The 27176-nt window shown below is 36.8% G+C and overlaps 1 pseudogene across 1 annotated transcript in view; it reads right to left on the bottom strand.

The window, feature by feature from the left end:
* Positions 1–26186, bottom strand: part of LOC307057624 (vomeronasal type-1 receptor 4-like) — a 43772-nt pseudogene extending 17586 nt beyond the window's left edge. Inside the window, exon 1 of the transcript in view lies at positions 25558–26186. The product of the transcript in view is annotated as a vomeronasal type-1 receptor 4-like (transcript). The remainder of the gene's footprint in view (positions 1–25557) is intronic.
* Between the last annotated feature and the right edge of the window lie 990 nt (positions 26187–27176).

The raw sequence follows: 27176 nt of genomic DNA, 5'->3' as shown, positions 1-27176 counted from the left end.
CTTGGTGTGCTTCTCCTTGGATTTATCCTGTATGGGACTCTCTGCATTTCCTGGATTTGATTGACTATTTCCTTTCCCATATTAAGGAAGTTTTCAACTATAATCTCTTCACATATTTTCTCAGTCTCGTTCTTTTTCTCTTCTTCTTCTGGGACCTGTATAATTTGAATGTTGGTGTGTTTAATGTTGTCCCAGAGGTCTCTGAGACTGTCCTCAATTCTTTTCATTCTTTTTTCTTTATTCTGCTCTGTGGTAGTTATTTCCACTATTTTATCTTCCAGGTCACTTATCCGTTCTTCTGCCTCAGTTATTCTGCTATTGATTCCTTCTAGAGAATTTTTAATTTCATTTATTGTGTTGCTCATCATTGTTTGCTCTTTCATTCTTCTAGGTCCTTGTTAAACGTTTCTTGTATTTTTTCCATTCTATTTCTAAGATTTTGGATCATCTTTACTGTCATTACTCTGAACTCTTTTTCAGGTAGACTGCCTATTTCCTCTTTGTTTGGTGTGATGGGTTTTTACCTTGCTCCTTCATCTGCTGTGTGTTTCTCTGTCTTCTCGTTTTGCTTAAATTACTGTGTTTGTGGCCTCCTTTTCGCAGGCTGCAAGTTCGTAGTTCCCATTGTTTTTGGTGTCTGCCCCCAGTGGCTAAGTTTGGTTCACTGGGTTGTGTAGGTTTCCTGGTGGAGGGGACTGGTGCCTGTGTTATGGTGGATGAGGCTGGATCTTGTCTTTCTGGTGAGCAGGACCGTATCTGGTGGTGTGTTTTGGGGTGTCTGTGACCTTATTATGATTTTAGACAGCCTCTCTGCTAATGGGTGGGGTTGTGTCCCTGTCTTGATAGTTGTTTGGCATAGTGTGTCCGGCACTGTATCTTGCTGGTTATTGAGTGGAACTCGGTCTTAGCATTGAGATGGAGATCTCTGGGAAAGCTTTAGTTGTTTGATATTACATGGAGCCAGGAGGTCTCTGGTGGACCAATGTCCTGAACTTAGCTCTCCCACCTCAGAGGCACAGGCCTGACAGCCAGTCAGAGCACCAAGACCCTGTCAGCCACACAGCTCAGAAGAAAAGGGAGAAAGAAAAGAAAGAAAAGAAAAGAAAAGAAAAGAAAGAAAACATACAGTTATTAAAATAAAAAAATTAAAAATAAATTAAAAAGTAATTAAAAAAAGAAAAAAAATGGACAGACAGAACCCTAGGACAAATGGTAAAAGCAAAGCTATCCAGACAAAATCACTCAAAGAAGCATACATATACACACTCACAAAAAGAGAAAAAGGAAAAAATATATATATCTGTATTTTTTTTAAAAGAAGGAAGAGGGCAACCAAATCAATAAACAAATCTACCAATGATAATAAACTCTAAGTACTAAACTAAGATAAACATAAAACCAGAAACAAATTAGATGCAGAAAGCAAACCCCAAGTCCACAGTTGCTCCCAAAGTCCACCACCTCAATTTGGGATGATTCGTTGTCTATTCAGGTGTTCCACCGATGCAGGGTACATCAAGTTGATTGTGGAGATTTAATCCACTGCTCGTGAGGCTGCTGGGAGAGATTTCCCTTTCTTTTCTTTGTTCGCACAGCTCTCGGGATTCAGCTTTGGATTTGGCCCCGCCTCTGCGTGTAGGTTACCAGGGGGCATCTGTTCCCCCCTCAGACAGGACGCGGTTAAAGTAGCAGCTGATTCGGGGGCTCTGGCTCACTCAGGCCTAGGGGATGGAGGGGTACGGAATGCGGGGCGAGTCTGTGGTGGCAGAGGCCGGCATGACATTGCAACAGCCTGAGGCACGCCGTGTGTTCTCCCGGGGACGTTGTCCCTGGATCATGGGACCCTGGCAGTGGCAGGCTGCACAGGCTCCCGGGAGGGAAGGTGTGGATAGTGACCTGTGCTTGCACACAGGCTTCTTTGTGGCTGCAGCAGGAGCCTTAGCATCTCATGCCCATCTCTGGTGTCCACACTGATAGCCATGGCTCATGCCCGTCTCTGGAGCTCGTTTAGGTGGTGCTCTGAATCCCCTCTCCTTGCGCACCCTGAAACAACAGTCTGTTGCCTCTTAGGCAGGTCCAGACATTTTCCCGGACACCCTCCCAGCTAGCTGTGGTGCACTAGCCCCCTTCAGGCTGTGTTCATGCAGCCAACCCCAGTCCTCTCCCTGGCATCTAACCTCCGAAGCTGAAGCCTCAGCTCTCAGCCCCCACCCGCCCCCGCAGGTGAGCAGACAAGCCTCTCAGGCTGGTGAGTGCTCATTGGCACCGATCCTCTGTGCGGGAATCTGTTTTGCCCTCTGCACCCCTGTTGCTGCGCTGTCCTCCGTAGCGCCAAAGCTTCCCCCCCACCCACCCTCCATCTCCGCCAGTGAAGGGGCTTTGTAGTGTGTGGAAACTTTTCCTCCTTCACAGCTCCCCCCAAGAGGTGCAGGTCCTGTCCCTATTCTTTTGTCTCTGTTTTTTCTTTTTCCTTTTGCCCTACACAGGTATGTGGGGAGTTTCTTGCTTTTTGGGAAGTCTGAGGTCTTCTGCCAGCATTCAGTAGGTGTTCTGTAGTTTTTCCACATGTAGATGTATTTCTGATGTATTTGTGGGAAGGAAAGTGATCACCACGGCTTACTCCTTCACCATCTTGAAGGTCTCTTTATAATTTCAAACTTCTTAAATTTGCTAAGATTCGTTTTGTGTCGTATCATATGCTCTACCCTGGAGAATGTTACATGTACAATCGAGAAGTGTGTGTATTTTGCTCCTGTTGGATGGAATGCTCTATATATGTTACATTCACTTGGTCTAAAGTGTGGTTCAACTCCAATGTTTTCTTGTTAATTTTCTGTCTGGATGGTCTATCCATTGCTGACAGTGCAGTACAGAAGTCCCCTACTATTGTGTTTGTTTGTTTTTTTGGGGTTTTGTGTTTGTTTTTTGCCTGCACCACACAGCTTGTGGGATCTTATTTCCCTGACCAGGGATGGAACCCATACCGCCTGCAGTGGAGTGTGGAGGCCTAACCACTGGACTGCCAGGGAATTCCTCCCCTACTATTGTTATATTGTTTTCTATTTCTCCCTCTTTTTCATTCAGCCAGCCAATCTGTGACTTTTGGTTGATAAATTGAATCGATTTATATTTAGAGTTATTTTGATACGTAAGGACTAACTACTGCCATCTTATTGTTTTTCTTCTGGTTGGTTCACATCTCTTGTTTCTTTTCCCCTCTGTTTCTGCCTACATTTATACATTGGTGGTTTCCCATGGTGGTATGCTCTGCCTCCCTGTTTTTTTGCATTTCATGAATCTACTCTACATTTTTGCTTTTGGTTACCATGAGGGGTAATATAAAACATCTCCTTGATAAATTGCTATCAGCATAAAATGTAGTTTTATCTTTATTCACCTATAAAGTCTCCATCCTTTTACTCCTCTCCATTTATAAATTGATATCAAAATTTGCCTCTTTATGTTGTATATTTGTTAACAAATTATAATAACTGTAGTTGTTAATACTTTTTTAACCTTTATACTATATACTTAAGATACCATTCTAATATAGAAAAACAGTTTTCAGATTCTGTCTGTATTTTTCCTTTATCAGATTGTTGTGTACTTTCATATGTTTTCATGTTATTAATTAGCATCTTTTTATTTCAATTCAAGGAACTCCTTTCGGAATTTCTTGCATGGCAAATCTAATGTTGCTGAACTCCCTTAGCTTTTGTTTAGGAAAACCTTTATTTCTCCATATATCAAGGGTAATTTGGCCAGATAAAGTATTCCTGGGTGAAAATGTTCATTTTCAGCACTTTGAATATGTCATTTCACTCTCCCCTGGTATGTAGAATTTCTGCTGAGAAATCCACTGATAGCCTAATAGGGGTTCCTTTGTAGGTTACATTTCTTTTTCCTGGCTGCCTGGTGAGCTGGGGTAGGACAGGTTCAACAACTCCTTTGGATCCACAGTCCTTTCTGAGGTCTTATTTAGTTTTGGATGCACAGGTAGGCTAGAAACCTCAAGGATCCATTGGTGCAATATGTGGAGGCACTTTTGTTTCATTATGGACATTTAATGTTTTGCTTAAAAAAGAAGAGGGAAAATGATTTATGCCACATGATGCTGACATTAGTCCTTTGGAATGCCCATTTCTTTGATCAATCATTCTCTGGTAGATAGCCCAGGGTAGGGGTTCTGTGAAATAATGCTGCAGAGTGCTCTTTGGTTAAACTTCAAAACAATCTTCCTTCATCAGGATCTTCTCGGGAGTGAGCCTGTTTTAAAGAAAAGGTAAGATTATTAGAAAGACTTCAGTTGATATCTATTCAAATTTGTGGTGTGAGCCCATGCCTTCTATTTATGCCATGTGGAAACCTTCAAACTCTAATGGAATCTATTTTTACTGTATGGATACACCTTATGTCATGCTGAATTGCACACAGGGTGTGATATATGTATATTAGAAAGGGTAACTATCAGTGAACTAGGTATTGATACCAACCACTAACAAACAGTCCATAAAGTAACATGGAAAGAAAAAGGGAAGCAAAAAGAAAAGCCATCAATGAAAGGAAAATGTAACAAGTTTAAATTTTTAAGAAACTATAAAATATGGTTTATGAAGTTAAACTTGTATTTTTATAAACTTTAAAATGTTGATAATCATGTCCTGTTCTCTGTATGTAGAGTACCAACTTCTAAAAAATTTATTTGTTTGTTTATTTTTGGCTGCATTGGGTCTTCGTTGCTGTGCGCAAGCATTCTCTAGTTGTGGCGAGTGGGGGCTACTCTTCGTTGTGGTGCATGGGCTTCTCATTGCAGTGGCTTCTCTTGTTGCAGAGCTCGGGCTCTAGGTACATGAGCTTCAGTAGTTGTGGCATGCAGTCTCAGTAGTTGTGGTGCACGAGCTCCAGAAAATTAGAAAAATAACATGGTGTGTATACTTTTGCCCCAGAGAACTGAGAAACTCAAGTTACATGTACTAAGATGAATACAAGGAAACATATCCAGAATCAGTTGGGGATAGGACTAATTACACCAGGGACTAAATGTATTCCATTAGATTACAGTAATGCTAGGGGTGTGTGTGGGTGTGTGTTTAAGTACCAGAATTAGCCCCTGCTTTAACTGAAGGAAACATTATTAGTTTAAATAAAAGTATGTCCTCTGGGAGGGGGAAGGGTAAGCTGGGACGAAGTCAGAGAGTGGCACTGACATATATACACTACCAAATGTAAAATAGCTAGCTAGTGGGAAGCAGCTGCATAGCACAGGGAGATCAGCTTGGTGCTTTGTGACCACCTAGAGGGGTGGGATAGGGAGTGTAGGAGAGGGACACAAGAAGGAGGGGATATGGGGATATATGTATACGTATAGCTGATTCACTTTGTTATACAGCAGAAACTAACACAACATTGTAAAGCAATTATACTCCAATAAAGATGTTAAAAAAATTTTTTTTGAAGTAATGTCCGCTGGAACCAGTAGGTCACTCTCCAAACTTAGTTTTCAGCTGGGGCTTGTTTAAATGATGCTTACAGCACAGCAAGTCCTGTGGGTGGGAGGCCTCTAAGCAGGTTGTAATAAACGTTTTTAATGGAAAATTTGAGGCCCCTCTATTAAGAAAAGAGAGATGTTTGTGTAAGTTGTGTGTTGAGGAGCTGCATGATGGAAAATCTTCTCATTGTTTACTTTTTGCCAACATTTTGGGTTCTTTTAAAGCACTTTATTTAGGTATGTTTGACATGTAATTATATCTTCAATGTATTCAATGAAATAAGACTGGAGAGAATTATACATCCATGGATACATGGATAAGTATACATCCATGGTGGATACATATCACCACCATCAAGTATATAGACATCCATCACCTGCCAAAGTTTCCTTCCACACAATTTTTTTTTTTTTTTAGGGTAAGAACACATTATAATATCTACTTCTTAGCGAGTTTGAAGTATACAATACAGTACTGTTAGCTTAAACGCTCTTGTTGTTTAATAGATCTCCAGAATTTATATTATATATGTGAAACTTTGTACCTTTTAACCATCACCTCACCTCCTCATTTCTCACTATCTCTATTCCCTGGCAACTACCATTCGACTCTGTTTCTTTCGTGTTTGACTATTTTAGATTCCATTTATAACTAAGATCATGCAGCATTTGTCTTTCTGTATCTGGCTTATTTTCACCTAGCATCATGCCCTCCAGTTCCAGCCAAGTTCTTGCAAATGGTAGGACTCTCCTGTTTTTTTTAGGCTTAATAATCCATTTTATGTATATACTACATTTCTTTATCCACTTATCAATGAGAATTTAAGTAGTTTCTGTTTTGGCTACTGTGAATAATGATGCAACGAACATGGGAGTACAGATATCTCTTCAACATCCTGACTTCAATTCTTTTAAATTCCCAGAAGTGATATTGATAGATCATGTAACAGTTTTTTAAATGTTTTGAAGAAACTGTTTTTTTCCTAAAGGTTTTACTAATTTTCATTTCCACAAACAGTATACAAAGTTTCCCTGTCCACCACCATCATTATCTTTGCTTTTTGATAATAGCCATTCTAACAGGTGTGAGTTGATCTCCTGTTTGTGTGTGTGTGTGTGTTCCTGTTGATTAGTGATGTTGAGTATCTTTCCACATATCTGCTGTTCATTTGTATATCTCCTCTGAGAAATACCTACTGAGGTCTTCTGCCCACTTTTAAACTGGGTTAAATGTTTTCTTTCGTTTAGCTGTTGAGTTGTATGAGTTGATTACGTATTTAGGATATTAACCCCTTACCAGATACATTGTTTGCAAACATTTTCTCCCATTCCATAGAGTGCCTTTCCCTTTTTTGATTATTTCTTTTGCTGTGCAGAATATTTCTAGTTTAATGTAGTCCCACTTTAGTTTTGCTTTCTTTGCCTGAGAGTTTAGCAACATAACCAAAAAATCATAGCCAAAACCAACGTTAAGGAAATTTTTCTGTGTTTTTCCTAGGAGTTTTATGGTTCAGGTCTTATGTTTTAAGCCTTTAATACATTTCAGATGATTTTGTGAATGGTGTCAGTTAAGTGTCCACTTTCATTCTTTTGTATGTGGATATCCAAGTCTTTCCAACACCGTTTATTGAAGAGACTATCCTGTCCCCATTGTGTATTCTCAGCACCCTTGTTAAAGATTAGTTGACCATATATGTAAGGGTTTATTTCTAGGCTCTCTGTTCTGTTCCAATGGTCTATGTAAGTATTTTTATGACAGTAGAACACTTTTTAAAAATTTCTATATCTTTGTTACACACCTGAAACTAACACAACATTGTAAATCAAATATACTTAAATTTTTTAAAAAATAGGTTAAAAAATTACTATGGCTTTGCAATATAATTTGAAATCAGGAAGTGTGACGCCCCTGACCTTGGTTCTTTGTCAAGTTTGCTTTGGCTATTTGGAGTGTTTTACAGTTTCATATAAAGATTTAGGATTTTTCTATGGATGTGAAAAATGCCATTGTAATATTGAAAAGGATTGTTGTGATCTGTAAATCACTTTTGGATAGCAGGGACATTTTAACAATATTAATTCTGTCAATCCAAGAACTCAGGATAACTTTTCATTTACTTGTATCCTCCTAAAACGTTGTATAGTTTCCAGTTTACAGATCTTTCACCTCCTTGGTTAAATTTATTCCTATGTAGTTTATTCTATTTAAAGTTTTTGTAACTGAGAAAGATTTCTTAAATTATTGTTTATAATGTACATTTTAGTGTATAGAAACAACTTATTTCTGTATATTGATTTTCTATTCTGCAACTTTACCATACTCATTCATTAGATCTGTTTTCGGTGGAGTCTTGGGTTTTTTCTTCATAAAACATCATGTCATCTGCAAACAGACAGTTTTACTTCTTCCGTTCTGATCTGAACGCCTTTTATTCCTTTTTTTCTTGCCTAACTTATCTAGCTAGGACTTCCAGTACCATATTGAACAGAAGTGGCTAGAGTGAGCGTCTTATCTTGTTCATAATCTTAGAGGAAAAGCTTTCAGCTTTTCACTGTCCAGTATAATGTTAGCTGTAGGCTTGTTATACAAAACCTTTATTACGTTGAGGTGCACTCCTTATATGCCTAATTTCTTCAGAGTTTGTATCATTAAAGGATCTTGCATTTTGTCAAGTGCTTCATCTCCATCTGTTGTTATAATATATTCTACATTCTGTTAATATTTACTTACAAATGTCAATCCATCCTTGCGTTCCAGGCATGAATCCCACTTGATCATGGTGTACGATCCTTTTAATGTGCTGCTGAATTAGGTTTGCTAGTATTTGGAAGATTTTTGTGTCTATGTTCATTAGGGCCTATAATTTTCCTTTCGGTCCTTATACGGCTTTGGTATCAGGGTAATGCAGGCCTCTTAACATGATTGTGGAAGAGTTCCTTCTCAATTTTTGAAGACTTTGAAAAGGATTGGTATTAATTCTTCTTTAAATGTTTGGTAGAACTCACCACTCTAGCCATCTGGTCCTGGGATTTTTCTTTGTTGGGAGGTTTTTGACTAATGATTCAACCTCCTTATTCTTTATTGGTCTGTTCAGACTTCTTTTTCGTGACTCAGCATTAGTAGGTTTCCAGGAATTTATCCATTTCTTCATTGTCCATTTCAATAAATTATTTCAATTTGTTGGAATATATTTTTTATTGTAGTCCCTTATGACCCTCTGTATTTCTGTGGTATCCGTTGTAATTTCTCCTTTTGTTTATAATTTTGAGTATTCTCTTTTTTAGTTCAGCTAAATGTTATTTTTGTCTATTTTTTTTAAAAGCCAACTTTAAGTTTTGTTGACCTTTTCTATTTTTCTAATCTTTATTTCATTTATTTCTCCTCTATTATTTCCTACCTTCTGCTAATTTTGGGCTGAGTTTATATTTTTCTAGCTTCTCAAAGTGTAAAGTTTTTGTGTTTTAGTAAAAGTATTTGGGTTTTTTCTTAATGTAAGTGTCTATCATTATAAACTTTCCTCTTAGAATTGTTTTTGTTGCATTCTATAAGTTTTGGTATGTTCTGTTTTCATTCTCATTCATTACAAGATACTTTTCAATTTCCCTTTTGATTTTTCTCTAACCCAGTGGTTGTTCAAGAGTATGCTGTTCAATTTTAACCTACTGTGAATTTTCAGTTTTTCCTTGTTATTCATTTCTAGTTTCATACCACTGTAGTTGAAGTTATTCTGTATAATATAAATCTTTTGAAATTTGTTAAGACTTATTTTATGGCTTAACATATGATCCATGCTGGAGAATGTCCTGTGTGTGCTTGAGAATGTGTATTCTGATACTGTTGCATGGATGTTCTGTATAGTTTGTTAGGTCCATTTTGTCTATAGTGTCACTCAAGTCCATTTTTTTCCTCATTATTCTGTCTGGATGATCTATCCATTGCTGAAACTGGTGTATTTAAGGTCCCCTACTATTATTGTATTGCTGCCTATTTCTCCCTTCAGTTCTGTTAATATTTAGGTATTTTGGTACTCAGCTATTTGGTTTTTATACCCTCATGATGAATTGCCCCATTATCATAAATATAATGACCTTCTTTGTCTCTTGTGACAGCTTTTGACTCATACTCTATTTTATCCAGTATAATTATGACTACCCTGCTCTCTCTTATTAACATTTGCTTGGAATAACTTTTTACGTTCCTTCGCTTTCCCCTGGATGTGCCCTTCAAGCTAAAGTGAGTTTCTTATAGGAAGCATATAGTTGGCTCTTGTGGTTTGTTTTTTTAAAACCCATTCAGTCATTCTTTGTTTAGGTTGGAGAATTTAATCCATTTACATTGAATAATTATTGATAGATATGGACTTATTTCTTTCATTTTGTTCATTATTTTCTTACTTTTTTTTGCTACTGTTTTGTTGTTCCTTTCTTGCCAGCACGTCGAGGCTCAGTTTTCCCTCAGTTTTTTTTTTTTTTTTTTTTTTTTTTTTTTATTAGTTTCTGCTTTATAACAAAGTGAATCAGTCATACATATACATCTGTTCCCACATCCCTTCCCTCATGCATCTCCCTCCCTCCCACCCTCCCCATCCCACCCCTCCAGGCGGTCACAAAGCACCGAGCTGATCTCCCTGTGCTCTGCGGCTGCCTCCCACTATCTATCTACCTTACGTTTGGTAGTGTATATATGTCCATGCCTCTCTTTCCCTTTGTCACAGCTTACCCTTCCCCTTCCCCATATCCTCAAGTCCATTCTCAAGTAGGTCTGTGTCTTTATTCCCGTTTTACCCCTAGGTTCTTCATGATATTTTTTTTTTTAAATTCCATATATATGTGTTAGCATACGGTATTTGTCTTTCTCTTTCTGACTTACTTCACTCTGTATGACAGACTCTAGGTCTATCCACCTCATTACAAATAGCTCAGTTTCGTTTCTTTTTATGGCTGAGTAATATTCCATTGTATATATGTGCCACATCTTCTTTATCCATTCATCCGATGATGGACACTTAGGTTGTTTCCAGCTCCGGGCTATTGTGAATAGAGCTGCAATGAACATTTTGGTACATGTCTCTTTTTGAATTATGGTTTTCTCAGGGTATATGCCTAGTAGTGGGATTGCTGGGTCATATGGTAGTTCTATTTTTAGTTTTTTAAGGAACCTCCATACTGTTCTCCATAGTGGCTGTACCAATTCACATTCCCACCAGCAGTGCAAGAGTGTTCCCTTTTCTCCACACCCTCTCCAGCATTTATTGTTTCTAGATTTCTTGATGATGGCCATTCTGACTGGTGTGAGATGATATCTCATTGTAGTTTTGATTTGCATTTCTCTAATGATTAATGATGTTGAGCATTCTTTCATGTGTTTGTTGGCAGTCTGTATATCTTCTTTGGAGAAATGCCTATTTAAGTCTTCTGCCCATTTTTGGATTGGGTTGTTTGTTTTTTTGCTATTGAGCTGCATGAGCTGTTTATAAATTTTGGAGATTAATCCTTTGTGAGTTGCTTCATTTGCAAATATTTTCTCCCATTCTGAGGGTTGTCTTTTGGTCTTGTTTATGGTTTCCTTTGCTGTGCAAAAGCTTTGAAGTTTCATTAGGTCCCATTTGTTTATCTTTGTTTTTATTTCCATTTCTCTAGGAGGTGGGTCCAAAAGGATCTTGCTGTGATTTATGTCATAGAGTGTTCTACCTATGTTTTCCTCTAAGAGTTTGATAGTTTCTGGCCTTACATTTAGGTCTTTAATCCATTTTGAGCTTATTTTTGTGTATGGTGTTAGGGAATGATCTAATCTCATACTTTTACATGTCCCTGTCCAGTTTTCCCAGCACCACTTATTGAAGAGGCTGTCCTTTCTCCACTGTACATTCCTGCCTCCTTTATCAAGGATAAGTTGGCCATATGTACGTGGGTTTATCTCTGGGCTTTCTATCCTGATCCACTGATCTATCTTTCTGTTTTTATGCCAGTACCACACTGTCTTAAGTACTGTAGCTTTGTAGTATAGTCTGAAGTCAGGCAGCCTGATTCCTCCAGCTCCGTTTTTCGTTCTCAAGATTGCTTTGGCTATTCGGGGTCTTTTGTTTTTCCAAACAAATTTTGCAATTTTTTGTTCTAGTTCTGTGAAAAATGCCAGTGGTAGTTTGATAGGGATTGCATTGAATCTGTAGATTGCTTTGGGTAGTAGAGTCATTTTCACAATATTGATTCTTCCAATCCAGGAGCATGGTATATCTCTCCATCTATTTGTATCCTCTTTAATTTCTTTCATCAGTGTCTTATAATTTTCTGCATACAGGTCTTTTGTCTCCTTAGGTAGGTTTATTCCTAGATATTTTATTCTTTTTGTTGCAATGGTAAATGGGAGTGTTTTCTTGATTTCATTTTCAGATTTTTCATCATTAGTGTACAGGAATGCCAGAGATTTCTGTGCATTAATTTTGTATCCTGCTACTTTACCAAATTCATTGATTAGCTCTAGTAGTTTTTCGGTAGCATCTTTAGGGTTCTCTATGTATAGTATCATGTCATCTGCAAACAGTGACAGCTTTACTTCTTCTTTTCCAATTTGGATTCCTTTTATTTCCTTTTCTTCTCTGATTGCTGTGGCTAAAACTTCCAAAACTATGTTGAATAAGAGTGGTGAGAGTGGGCAGCCTTGTCTTGTTCCTGATCTTAGTGGAAATGGTTTCAGTTTTTCACCATTGAGGACAATGTTGGCTGTGGGTTTGTCATATATGGCCTTTATTATGTTGAGGAAAGTTCCCTCTATGCCTACTTTCTGCAGGGTTTTTATCATAAATGGGTGTTGAATTCTGTCGAAAGCTTTCTCTGCATCTATTGAGATGATCATATGGTTTTTCTCCTTCAACTTGTTAATATGGTGTATCACATTGATTGATTTGCGTATATTGAAGAATCCTTGCATTCCTGGAATCCCTCAGTTTTTATTTGTCTGAGAAAGACTATCTCTTTCCTTTGAAAAGATTATTTTCTGGGTATAGTCTTCTTGGTTGAAAATTTTTTCTTTCAGTATTTTGAGTATATCATGCCACTTTCTCCTAGACTGCAAGGTTTTGCTGAAAAATTTGCTGATAGTTTTATGGGGGTTCTCCTATATATGACACATAGCTTTTCTATTACTATTTTCAAAATTCTCTGTCCTTGACTTTGACAATTTGATTACAATATGTCTCCGTGTAATCTTCTTTGGGTTGATTCTATTTGGGGTCATTTGAGGTTCATTAGTCTGCTTGTCCATTTTTCCTCCCAAGATTTGGGAAATTTTCAACCATTTTCCCTTTAAATAAACATCTCCTTTTTCTCTCTCTGGGACTCCCATAATGTGCAGCAGTTCTTTGATGGTATTCCATAAATCATGCAAGATTTCTTTTCTTTATTCTCTTTTCTCCTCTGCTTGGATGATTTCAAATTACTTGTCTTCGAGTTCACAGATATTTTTCTTCTGCTTGATTGAGTCTGCTATTGAATCTCTCCATTGCATTTTTCATTTTATTTATTGTATTCGTCAGCTTCAGAATTTCTGTTTGGTTCGTGTTATAACTTCTCTTTGAATTTCTCATTTGGTTCGCATTGTTTTCCTGATTCCATCGAGCAGTCTGTGTTTTCTTAAAATTTACTGAACTCCTTTAAAAGAGTTATTCTGAAGGTTTTGCAAAGCAGTTTGTAGATCTCCATTTCTTTGGGGTCAGTCAGTGGAAACTTAATGTGTTTTTTTGGTAGTGTCATATTTCCCTGATTTGTGTGTGTGTGTTACTTGTGTCCATGCATCTGAAGGGAGGGCCCCCTCATACAGACATTATCGTCCAGTTTCAGTACAGAAAGACCTTCACTTATGATTGGGTGTGAGGGAACCAGATGCGTGGGGTGCAGCAGCTCCAGGCCCAACGGGGGCACATTGGTGACTCTCACTCCTGGGGAGGTGCAGCAGTTAGACTCTGGGCATCTCCATCAGCTGGCATCAGCACTGGCAAAGACTTCACCAGTCCTGACTGAGGGAGGCCATGGTGATGACTAGGGCTTTTAAGTCCTTGGTGGCAAAGGACACTGAGAGTCTCCTTTTCTCCTTCTCCCTGCACGGGGAACTCACTGTGAAAGGGACCTGTCTTTGCACTGGGGTCTGGGCACATGCGTGCCCTGACCTAGGCAGCACTAGGACTGGAGTGGATGGGTGTGGTGGCCCAGGCCCCAGGTATGCACAGTAGTGGCTCCAGCTCTCAGGAGAGTGCCCCAGTGAGGACTACAGGGAATTACATTGGCTCAGGTCTGGATCGTGAAGGCGTATGGGAGTCCTCAGTGGCAAAAGCTGTGGGTGTCCACAGTGATGCCATGGGTTACTGCAGGCCTATGTCATTAAAGGCTCTTTCAGTCCCCCTGTTCTCCTTTTCCCTCAAATGAGGAAGTAGTGGCTGAGGGGAATCCCTCATGGCACTGAGCAATACCAGCTTGGAAGATAGGTTGATGCTAGTAGAGTGCTTCCTACACTTTTTATATAACTATCCTCAATGTTTGTGCTTCATCGGTCTGATGCAGCATTTTAATTGTAATCCAGAGCTCTCCAAGAGAGATTTTTGACATACAAGAGGTATTTTTTGACCTACATAGTTATATTGTTTTCATGGGAGTATGAGGGTTAGGACCTCCTGGTCTGACATCTTGCTGACATCATTCTCTTTAATCATAATTAAGTTTCATGCCTTATGGTTATAAGATCTGTGTCATAACTGAATCTTGTTGTGTTGCTTGCTTTGTCTCTTCAGCTTGGTTTCTTGCCTTTGGGTATGCCCTGTTACATTTGGTTGAAAGACAAACATGTTCTATCAGATAATAGAAACTGATAAGTTCTCACACCTGATTTATGTTAATTATGTTAAACTGTCTAAGAGTTTGGCTTTGTTCATGTTTCCTGCAGACTTAGGTTCCATAAACTCCAAATTCAACCAGTGTTTTTTTTTTTCTGTCTCCCCTCTTGACTTTGAGCTTCTTCAAGTACTCCTCTTTAGAAAGTGTCAGTTTTTTGCAGCTCTTTCAGCTGTAATCCACTATTGTTATACTGAAGCTCTGTTGATGTGGTGGTAAGATGAATGGGGGGGAGGCACCCTATTATCTAATTAAATCCTTTCTTTTGTGTCTGTGACCTTCACAAGCATTTTTTCCTGTATAGCCCTCTACCCCTTAGGTGAGATAGGGATGCTAGCATCTAGAGTGAGAAAATACCTTTTTCTCAATTGGGATAAAGTTCTGGCAAAGTCTTTTACCCTGGAGTATAGACCTTTGTATGGAGAAGATTCTGGGTATATATCGCTTTCCAGAGCCATGAGAGGATCTTTCTCTGGTCTTTACTCTGAGAACCTGATGTGTTTCCCTAAGGTACAGCCCATGTCTATGTGGGATCTTGCCTAAGACTATGGCATCTAGGAGTTTTCTCACTCTCACTTTAGCTCACACACAGTTCCAGAAATTCCTCAACATTATCATTTAAGTGTTCCTACCAGTTTATAATTCCAGTAATAAATAGGCTGCATAGATATGCTCCAAGTAAGCATATCTTGGCTGTAACTCTGGATCTATCTTTCTGTCAAGATTCAGATTCTGGTTTCTCTGAATGCTCAGTTCTCTGATGGGTACAAGGAAGTTGTTGATTTTCAGTTTGACTGCCTTATTTTTCTTGTGGTTACTTCCAAGTTCTTTACATGGTGGTTTTGAAATCAGAAGTCTTCTTTTTCTTCAAGTATTTTTTGTCTGCATTAGTATTGTTCCTCTCCTTCTGTGACTCCAATGACATGAATATTAGACTTTTGATAATTTAACATGTGTCCCTTAGGCTCTGTTCATTTTTTTTTTTTTTAGTTTTTTTACTGTTTGCTCAGATTGGATAATTCTTAGTAAACCATCTGCAAGTTAATTGACTCTTTCCTCTGCTATTTCCATTCATTCCCTCCAGTGAATATTTTTACTTCTGTTATTGCATATTTTCCCCTGGATTAGAGATGTCAGGTCATGATTTCTGTTTAGACTCAATTTGACTAAGTAGCGCTAGTTTGCTTTTCAGAATGTCTATACCAATCTACGTTTCCACCAGAAGTATATGAGGATGCCTATATCCTCATATGTCTACCAACATGGGGTACTACAGATTTCCTATTTTTGCAAACCTAATAGGTATAAAGTATTATCTTTTTATTTTTTATAAATATTCTTCTTTCTTTTTGCCCTTTCCAAATTAAGATATAATTTACATACAATAAAATGAATACATTTAACCAAACAGTTTGTTTTGACATACATGTACACTTATGTAAGAAGGTCAGGCTCAATAATTAGAACATTTTTATAACCTCAGAAAGTTTCCTTAACCTTTTCCAGTTCATTCCCCGTCCAGGGCAACCACTGTTATGATTTTTTTATTGGAATATAGTTGATTTACAACGTTGTGTTAGTTTCAGGTATACAGGTATAAGTGAATCAGTTATTCTTTTCCCATATAGGTCATTACAGAGTATTGAGTAGAGTTCCCTGTGCTATATAGTAGGTCTTCATTAGTTATCTATTTTATATATAGTAGAGTATATATGTCAATCCTAGTCTTCCAATTTATCCCTTGTCCCTGCTTTCCTCTTGGTAACCATAGGTTTGTTTTCTACATCTGTGACTCTATTTATGTTTTGTAAATAAGTTCATTTGTTTCAGTTTTCAGATATAAGTGATATCATATGATATTTGTCTTTCTCTGTGTGATTTACTTCACTCAGTATGACAATCTCTACGTCTATCCATGTTGCTGCAAATGACATTATTTCATTCTTTTTTAGGACTGAGTCATATTCCACTGTATATATGTACCACATCTTCTTTATCCACTCCTCTGTTGAGGGACATTTAGGTTGCTTCCACATCTCGGCTATTGTAAATAATGCTGCAATCAACATTGGGTTGCCGGTATCTTTTCAAATTATGGTTTTCTCCAGATATATGCCCAGGAGTGGGATTGCTGCATTATATATTAGTTCTTTATTTAGTTTTTTAAGGAACCTCCATACTGTTCTCCATAATGGCTGTACCAATTTAGATTTCACCAATAGTGTAGGGGGTTTCCCTTTTCTCCATATCCTCCTCCAGCATTTATTGTTTTGTAGATTTTTTGATGATGGCCATTCTGACCAGTGTGAGGTGATACCTCATTGTAGTTTTGATTTGCATTTCTCTAATAACTAGTGATGTTGAGTATCTTTTCATGTGCTTTCTGGCCATCTGTATGTCTTCTTTGGAGAAGTGTCTAGATATTCCACCCACTGTTATGATTTTTGTCACCACCAGATTTATTTACCCTGTACTTAAACTTTATGCAAATAGAATCTTGCATTGTTCTTTGTGTGCAAGGCTTCTTTTGCTTAATATAAGGTTTCTAAGATTCACCTAAATTGATATATTTACCTCTATTCATTGCTTTTGATTTTGGAGTATTCTGCACAATTTGCTTACCCATTCATCTGTTAATGGACATTTAGGTTTTTTCCAGTGTGGAGTATTATGAATAAAAGTGTTATGAATGATGTACAGTCTTTTCACATTTTCATTTTTTATAGGCATCTTCACAGATTCATAGTGAAAGTGTACACTTAACTTTGGGATAGTTTCTTGTAAAGTTTTTCAGAGTGGTTGTAACACTTCATACTCTCAAAAGAAGTGTATGGGAGCCCCAGATGCTCTACACCCTCATCAACACTTGGTATTGTCAGTCTTTCTAATTTGGGCTATTCTATAAGCAGGCAGCAGAATTTCAGTGTGGTTTTATTTTCACTTTTCCTAATAATGTTGAGAACTTTCCATGTGCATATTAGCAGTTTGTATATCTTGTTTATGAAGTATGTGTTCAAATTATAATGTTTCACTGGTTTCACCTATTTATTACTGATTTGAAGTAGTAATTATATATTCTGAATACATGCCCTTATAAAGATATATATATCACAAATATTTTCTCCTAGTCAGTGCCTTGTCTTTTCATTTTATTAACATTGTATTTTCATGATCAGAAATTTTAAATCTTGATAAAGTAAATTTATGCAGATTTTCTTTATTGTTAGTACATTAGCATCCTGCTAAAAAAAATTCTTCGAGTACTCCAAGGTCACAAAAATATCCTTTTATGTTTAATTCTACATTATGTTGTTTTAGCCTTTACATTTAATTTTATGATCCATCTCAAATTAATTTGTTTACAGTTTGAAATATGGTGAAAGCAAATTTTTTTTTTTCTCAAATGGACATCTAGTTAACAGGTAATTGAAAAGAATTTTCTTTTCCTGCTGAATTATATTGGTGACACTGTCAAAATCAACTGGCCATGTGTATTTCTGGGCTTTGTATTATGTTACATTAATCCATATGTCTATGCTTACAAGTAAACCAGACTGAATTGATTCCAACAAACTTAAAAGACTGGAAATCAGGTGGTGTAAGACCTCTGACTTTTCAAGATTCTTTTGACAATGCTGAGATTTAAAATTTTCTATATAATTTTTAGAACAGGCTTGCCAATTTTTATTAGAAAGGCTGTTTGGATTTTATTCACTGAATCAATAAACTGGTTTGAAGAGTATTGACATCTTAACAGTACTGAGTCTTCCAATATGTAACCCTGGTATATTTCTCCACTTATTTAGATTGTCTTTAATTTCTCTTAACAATGTCTTGTAAATTTCAGCATCCAGCTTTGTTTTTAGAGTGACACTGGCCTCATAAAGTAAGTTAAAATACTCCTTTCTCATCTATTTCATGAAAGAGTTTTTATAAGACTGTTCTTTATTTCTTAAAACTTTTGATAGGTTTCACTGGTAAAAGGATCTTATCCTAGAATTTTACTTGTAGAAAGTTTATAAAAGTAGTATTTCTTATTGGTATAGGCCAATTCAGATTTCTTTTTCATCTTCTCTCAGTTTTCATAAGTTGGGTTTTCACAGAATTTATCTATTTCATTTAAGTTGTTGGATTTAATGACATGGAGTTGTTCAGATTACTCTTTATTTTTTAGTTTCTGTAGAATAATTAATGGTTCTGGTTTTATTCCTGATATTAGTAATGTTTTTGTCCTTTTTCTCAATCAATCTTGGTAGTCTTATAAATTTTACTAAACTTTTAAAGAGCCTACTTTTCTTTGATTTCCTGTTCATTTTTTATTTCATTGATCTCTGGTTTATCTCTACTTCCTTTGGTTTTATTTCATACTTGAAGTTCTTTTTCTATTTATCTTCTTTGTTCTTACTCCTTTATTTCTCCTATCTTATTTTGTATTGAATGAGCGCAAAAATTTTTCTAAGCATTTTGAACTTTGTAAACATTCATACAAAGTTGCAAGAATTTATGATTGAGGAGGAGGAAAGATGGCAGAGTAGAAGGATGTGAGCTCACCCCTTCTTATGGAAACACCAAAATCACAACTAACTGCTGAACAACCATTGACAAAATAAATGCTGGAACCTACCAAAAAAGATACCCTACATCCAAAGACAAAGAAGAAGCCACAACAAGATGGTACGAGGGGCACAATCACGATAAAATCAAATCCCATACACACCAGGTGGGCAACCCAAAAACTGGAAGATGATTACACCACAAAAGTTCTCCCACAGGAGTGATGTTCTGAGCCCCACGTTGGCTTCCCAGCCTGTGGGTATGGCAACAGGAGGACGAGTCACCAGAGTCTGGCTTTGAAGGCCAGCAGGGTTTGACAGCAGGAATTCCACAGGACTGGGGTAAATAGAAACTCCACTCTTGGAGGGTGCATGTGAGGTCTCGTGCACATCAGAACCCAGAGAAAAAAGCAGTGACCTCATAAGAGATTGGGCTGGACTTAACCTGTGAGTGTTGGAGGGTGCCCTGTGGAGGCGGGGGGGGCAGCTATGGCTCACTGTGGGGACAGGGACACTGGAGATTCACATTATAGGGGTCTCAGAAGGAGAAGAGAAAGGACCTGAAAAAATATTTGAAGAGATAATAGCTGAAGACTTCCCTAACATGGGAAAGGAAACAGTCATCCAAGTCCAGGAAGCACAGAGAGTCCCAGGCAGGATGAACCCAAGGATGAACATGCTGAGACACACAGTAATCAAACTGACTAAAGACAAAGAAAAAATATTAAAAGCAACAAGGGAAAAACAACAAATACATAGAAAGGAACTCCCACAAGGTTATCAGCTGATTTCTCAGCAGAAACTCTGCAGGCCAGAAGGGAGTGGCACAATATATTTAAAGCAATGAAAGGGAAAAGCCTACAACCAAGAATACTCTACCCAGCAAGGCTGTCATTCATATTTGATGGAGAAAACAAATGTTCTGCAGACAAGCAAAAGCTAAGAGAATTCAGCACCACCAGACCAGCTTTGTAACAAATGCTAAAGGAACTTCTCTAGGCAGAAAAGGTAACAACTATAAATTTAAAAATTACGAATGGAAGAGCTCACCAGTAAAGACAAACATACAGTAAAGGTAGGAAATTATCTTCCCACAAATATGATATCAAAACCAGGTACTATGAGAAGAGGAGAGCACAAATGCATGATATTGGAAATGCATTTGAAACTAAAAGACCAGCAACTTACAAGAATCTTGTTTATGTACAGACTGCCATATCGGAACCTCATGGTAACCACAAACTGAAAATCTACAGTAGGTACACACAAAAAAGAAAAAGGAATCCAAACACAACACTAAAGTTGGTCATCAAATCACAAGAGAAGAGAACAAAAGAGGCAGGGAAGAAAAAACACCAACAAAAACAAATCCAAAACAGTGAACAAAATGGCAATAAGAACATACATATCTATAATTACCTTAAATGTAAATGGATTAAATGCTCCACCCAAAAGACATAGACTGGCTGAATGGATACAAAAACAAGATCTGCATATATGTTGTCTACAAGAGACCCACTTCAGATCAAGGGACACACACAGACTGAAAGTGAGAGTATGGAAAAAGGTAGTCCATGCAAATGGAAATCAAAAGAAAACTGGAGTAGCAACACTCAGACAAAATAGACTTTAAAATAAAGACTGTTATGGGACTATCCTGGCAGTCCAGTGGTTAAGACCCCGTGCTTCCAACGCAGGGGGCAGGGGTTCCATCCTTGGTCAGGGAACTAGGATCCCACATGCCACACAGCACAGCCAAAAAACAAAATGAACGTTTTTTTTAAAAAAAGACTGTTACAAGAGACAAAGAAGGACACTACATAATGATCAAGGGATCAATCCAAGAAGATATAACAATTGTAAATATATATGCACGCAACATAGGAGCACTTCAATACATAAGGCAAATACTAACAACCATAAAAGGAGAAATCAACAGTAACACAGTAATACTGGGGAACTTTAACACCCCACTTTCATCAATGGACAGATCATCCAGACAGAAAATCAGTAAGGAAACACAGGCCTTAAATGACACATTACACCACATGGACTTAATTGATATTTATAGAGCACTCCATCCCGAAGCAGCAGAACACACTTCTCTAATGCACATGGAACATTCACCCCAATTGATCACATGCTGGACCACAAAGCAAGCCTTCACAAATTTAAGAAAATTGAAATCATATCAAGCATCTTTTCCGACCACAGTCCTATGAGATTAGAAATTAACTACAAGAAAAAAACTGTTAAAACACAAACGCATGGAGGCTAAACAGTATGCTACTAAACACCCAATGGATCACTGAAGAAATCAAAGAGGATATCAAAAAATACCTAGAGACAAATGAAAATGAAAGCATGATGATCCAAAACCTATGGGATGCAGCAAAAACAGTTCTAAGAGGGAAGTTTATAACAGTACAATCTTACATCAGGAAATAAGAAAAATCTAAAATAAACAACCTGACCTTACACCTAAATGAACTAGAGAAAGAAGAACAAACAAAACCCAAAGTTAGTAGAAGGAAAGAAATCATAAAGATCAGAGCTGAAATAAATAGAAATGAAGAAAACAATATCAAAGATCAATAAAGCTAAAAGCTGGTTCTTTGAAAAGAAACAAAGTTGATAAACCTTTAGTGAGATACATCAAGAAAAAGAAGGAGAGGGCTCAAATCAATAAAATTAGAAACGAAAAAGGAGAAGTTACAAGGGACACCACAGAAATACACAGGATCATAAGAGGCTACTACAAGCAACCATATACCAATAAAATGGACAACCTAGAAGAAATGGACAAATTCTTAGAAAGGTACAATCTCCCAAGACTGAACCAGGAAGAAATAGAAAATATGAACAGACCAATCACAAGTACTAAAATTGAAACTGTGATTTAAAAACTTCCAACAAACAAAAATCCAGGACCAGATAGCTTCGCTGGCAAATTCTATCAAACATTTAGAGAAGAGTTAAAACCTATCCATCTGAAACTATTCCAAGAATATCTGAGGAAGGAACAAGCTCAAACTCATTCTGAGGCCACCATCACTCTGATACCAAAACCAAAGATACCACACACACACACAAGTTACGGGCCAATATCACTGATGAACAAAGACACAAAAATCCTCAACAAACTCCTAGCACACCAAATCCAACAATACATTAAAAGGATCATACACCATGATCAAGTGGGATTTATCCCAGGAATGCAAAGATTTTTCAATATCCACAAATCAATCAGTGTGATACACCACATCAACAAATTGAAGAATAAAAACCATATGATCATTTCAATAGATGAAGAAAAAGCTTTTGATAAAATTCAATACCCATTTATGACAAAAACTCTCCAGAAAGTGGGCATAGAGGGAAACTACCTCAACTTAATAAAGGCCATATATGACAAACCTAAAGCTAACATTATACTCAATGGTGAAAAGCTGAAAGCATTTCCTCTAAGATCAGGAAAAAGACAAGGATGTCCTCTCTTGCCACTTTTATTCAACATAGTTTTGGAAGTCCTAGCCATGGCAATCAGAGAAGAAAAAGAAATAAAGGGAATCCAAATTGGAAAAGAAGTAAACCTGTCACTGTTTGCAGATGACATGATACTATACATAGAAAGTCCTAAAGATGCCACCAGAAAACTTCTAGAGCTCATCAGTGAATTGGGTAAAGTTGCTGGATACAAAATTAATATATAGAAATCTGCTGCATTTCTATACACTGACATTGAAATGTCGAAAGAGAAATTACAGAAATGATCGCATTTACCATTGCATCAAAAAGAATAAAATACCTAGGAATAAACTTACCTAAGGAGGCAAAAGACCTGTACTCTGAAAAGTATAAGATGCTGATGAAAGAAACTGAAGACAATACAAACAGACGGAAAGATATACTGTGTTCTAGGATTGGAAGAATCAATATTGTTAAAATGACTGTACTACCAAAGGCAATCTACAGATTCAATGCAATGCATATCAAATTACCAATGGCATTTTTCACAGAACTGGAACAAAATTTTAAAATCTGTATGGAAACACAAAAGACTCCGAATAGCCAAAACAGTCTTGAGAAAGAAGAGAGCTGGAGGAATCAGGGTCCCTGACTTCACACTATATTACAAAGCTACAGTAATCAAAACACTGTTGTACTGACACAAAAACAGACACATAGATCAATGGAACAGGATAGAAACCCCAGAAATAAACCCACACTCTTATGGTCAATTAATCTATGACAAAGAAGGCAAGAATATACAATGGAGAAAAGACAGTCTCTTCAGTGAGTGGTGCTGGGAAAACTGGACAGCTACTTGTAAAAGAATGAAATTAGAACATTCTCTAACACCATATATACAAAAACAAAATCAAAATTGATTAAAGACCTAAATGTAAGACCAAATACTATAAAACTCCTAGAGGAAAACATAGGCAGAACACTCTTTGACATAAATCACAGCAATATTTTTTTGGATCCATCTCCTAGAGTACTGAAGTAGAAACAAAAATAAACAAATAGGACCTAATTAAACTTAAAATCTTTTGCACAGCAAAGGAAACCATAAACAAAATGAAAAGACAACCTACAGAACAGGAGAAAATATTTGCAAATGATTCAACCAACAAGGGATTAATTTCCAAAATATACAAACAGCCCACACAGCTTAATATCAAAAAACCAAACAACCCAATCAAAAAGTGGGCAGAAGATCTAAACAGATATTTCTCCAAAGAATACATACAGATGACCAAGAGGCACGTGAAAAGATGCTCAACATCGCCAATTATTAGAGAAATGCAAATCAAAACCACAATGAGGTATCACCTCACACGGGTCAGAATGGCCATCATCAAAAAATCTACAAGCAATAAATGCTGAAGAGGGTGTGGAGAAAAGGGAACCCTCTTGAACTCTTGGTGGCAATGTAAATTGGTACAGCCACTATAGAGGACAGTATGGAGGTTCCTTAAAAACAAACCTAAAAATAGCTACCATATGATCCTGCAATCCCACTCCTGGGCATAAATCCAGAGAAAACTATAATTCGAAAAGATACATGCACCCCAATGTTCATTACAGTATTAGTTACAATAGCCAAGACATGGAAATAACCTAAATGTCCATTGACAGAGGAGTGGATAAAGAAGATGTGGTACATATATACAATGGAATATTAGCCATAAAAAAGAACGAAATAATGTCACTTGCAGCAACATGGATGGACCTAGAGATTATTATACTAAATGAGTAAGCCAGACAGAAAGGCCAATATCATATGATATCACTTATATATGGAATCTAGAAAAACAATACAAATGAACTTATTTACAAAACAGAAATATACCCACAGACATAGAAAACAAACTTATGGTTACTGGGGGAATAGCAAGGGAGGAGGCATGGCAGGGGAGGGGGGAATAAATTAGGAGTTTGGGATTAACATATACAGACTGCTATGTATAAAATAGATAAACGAGGACCTACTGTATAGCACAAAGAACCATATTCAGTATCTTGTAATAACCTATAATAGAAAAGAATCTGAAAAAAAAATGTATATATGTACGTATGTATAACTGAATCACTTTGCTGTACACTTAACACAACATTGTAAACTAACTATACTTCAGTTTAAAAAAAAGTTTTAAAAAGTTAACAGGGAACTAGGTAAAGTGGGAAGATTTATACTTTAAAATTATTTTGAAAAAAGGTGCTAATTACAATGATAAAACTAAACATATTTAGGTATAAATCCAGAACTGATGTTCTCTTCTATACTGAATACTAGGTAACGTCACTTAGTAAGATTAAGGAAGACTTAAATAAGGAAGAGATATAACGAAGTACTGAAATTCTCAGTATTGAAGACAGGCTGTTCTGTAGCTTTCATAAACTTCCAGTAATTTTTATTGATATGGCCTGCACCTCTATTTTTCATCGTTTTCTGTTAAATTATCATTAGCTGTTAATTAAATCACTTATACTATGTGGTAGGATTAGAAAACATTGCATTGGTAAATTTAACACCAAAGCTAACAATTGATTCAACGATTTAAGGTAGTCTTTCATTGACATAAAATAATCACACCTTTAAATGTCTCATTCAGTTGCCTCAAAGAGTCTACCCAGACTCTATTGCTTGTACCATTCCAAAACTTTACCTTCAATTCCGTTGGTGAGTGAAAAATCTCCTGAAAACACCTCTACAGGAATTAGAGACATAAGAGAACAGGTATGTCTATTACAATTCTGTGTGCTGAAACTTTCCTTATCATGATAAAGAAGAATTTTGCTCCTCATGGACCCCTTAGATGCAACTTAACTGATGAATGATATTCAAAATCTTTATCTACTTTTGACGCTACCTTCTCCTCTTTGGAAGAGCACAGAGCACTTTGAAAACCCTGCTGTCACTATTCATCAGCACCAAAAGGCAGAGCACTGAGGATGAGAAAAAGACACTGATGCCCTATTGATTAAAATCTTTGTGATGTGAAAAGGAAATGTGCATAATGAGGAAAGAATTAATTTTAAAAAAAACCATGTCACCAGGTAAAGGATTGTTTGAGTGGCTCTCCACTCTGGGGAGATTTTCTGGGTTTTCTTGCTCTTGGGCCAAACCTGGACTTTCTTCTGCTGTCTGTGTAGGAGAGTCACCATGTAAATACTGGTCCAGACCATAAGGAACACAAAGAGAATGTCATTAGTAAGAATAACTCTTATAAATGCAACACGAGATCCAAATGTTGTACAGTATTTCAGAGGAAATCCGTGCCCAAGAAAAGGGACATTTTTTGATGCCATACTACCTCTTATGATCTGGATGTTGAGCAAGATGTTGAAGGTCCAAAAGAAGAGGAAAGAAGATAAAATTAAACTGGATGCTTTGAGTTTGAGCCATAGCAGCATGCAGTGGCTGGGACTGATGGTGATGGCCTGGAAGATGCTCAGGAGACATGTGGAGCAGATAGAAAGTCCACATGCAACTCTATAATAATGAATAGCACTGCCTTACATCCAACATCATCTAGAATATGTTTAATTCCAAAATAAACATCACTTCTGGAATGCCTCTACAAATTATGATAACCATTACAAAAAGTCAGATGGATGAGAATATTATCTGTGGCCTTCTTCTGACATGTGTTGAAGAAAATGTAAGCATATGCAGTGAACAATGAGTTCCCTACAACTCCAATGCAGGTTTCGGAGAGGAACAAAATTCCAAGGATCACATTGCTTGAAAACATTTTTTTGTGCCTTTGTTAGGATTAAAAACAATGCCCAAATACCTAGAAGTAGAATTAGATATAAGTTGATAAAATCAATTGATACACAGAAAATAAAATAGTGGAAAATTGTACTAAGACTAAAGGAAACACTATCCCAGATCTTGAAACACTATATGCTACATAAGGGAACATGTTTTTTGGCATTTGTGAGATCACTAGAGGACCAGAGTATAAGATAATCAGAAATAACTAGATCTGTAAATATCACACAATTTTATTTGCTTCCACAAGAAAGCAGACTACAGAGAAAAGCAAACATTTGTGATCAATGCATGGATTAAAATAGTATTATGTTCTAAGAGTTATTAAAATTAAAATTGCAGAAATTTGGGGAAAAAAGAATTATAATGTGATATTTTAAAATCTACATAATCCTACCCATATAGAGGTAAACACATTTAACATTTGATACTTAACTGCAGCTTTTTATAATTTTTTAAAGAAATGATAACATAACATAGAATTTTGTATCATGTTTGTAATTGAGAACAGAAGAGTTCTCCATGTAGAGTGCCTTGTAAACATAATTTTAAATATATTTTTAAAATAAATATTTAATATTTCATAATTTCTGACACTGTTTTCATATTTGAAATTTCCTCACTAGAAATACTGCTGTGTTCTTCAGGTACAAAGCTTTATGTATAAATGGCAATAATTGCCAAGTTATTTCCAGAAAAGTTATACCCAAATAAACTCATATTCAACAAAGTATCTAACTAACTCTAAACAAACTGGCATAGAGTAACTTTTGATAATCTTTGCCAATTTTTCTTTGAAGAAAAATATGGCTTTGCTGCTGTAATTTGATTAATTTTGTATTAGGTTGAGCTTTTAAAACAAACTTGTTGATTTGCCTTGCATCTTGTTAAATGTCAATTCAAAGTGTTGATTTTAGAAGAGGAACCAAGATGGCAGAGTAGAAGGACGTGCTCTCACTCCCTCTTG

The sequence above is a fragment of the Hyperoodon ampullatus genome (assembly GCF_949752795.1).
Source record: "Hyperoodon ampullatus genome assembly, chromosome: 1".
NCBI classification, from domain to species: domain Eukaryota; kingdom Metazoa; phylum Chordata; class Mammalia; order Artiodactyla; family Ziphiidae; genus Hyperoodon; species Hyperoodon ampullatus.
Note: the sequence above shows the minus strand (reverse complement) of the source record. Positions and strands in the feature narration are given on the sequence as shown.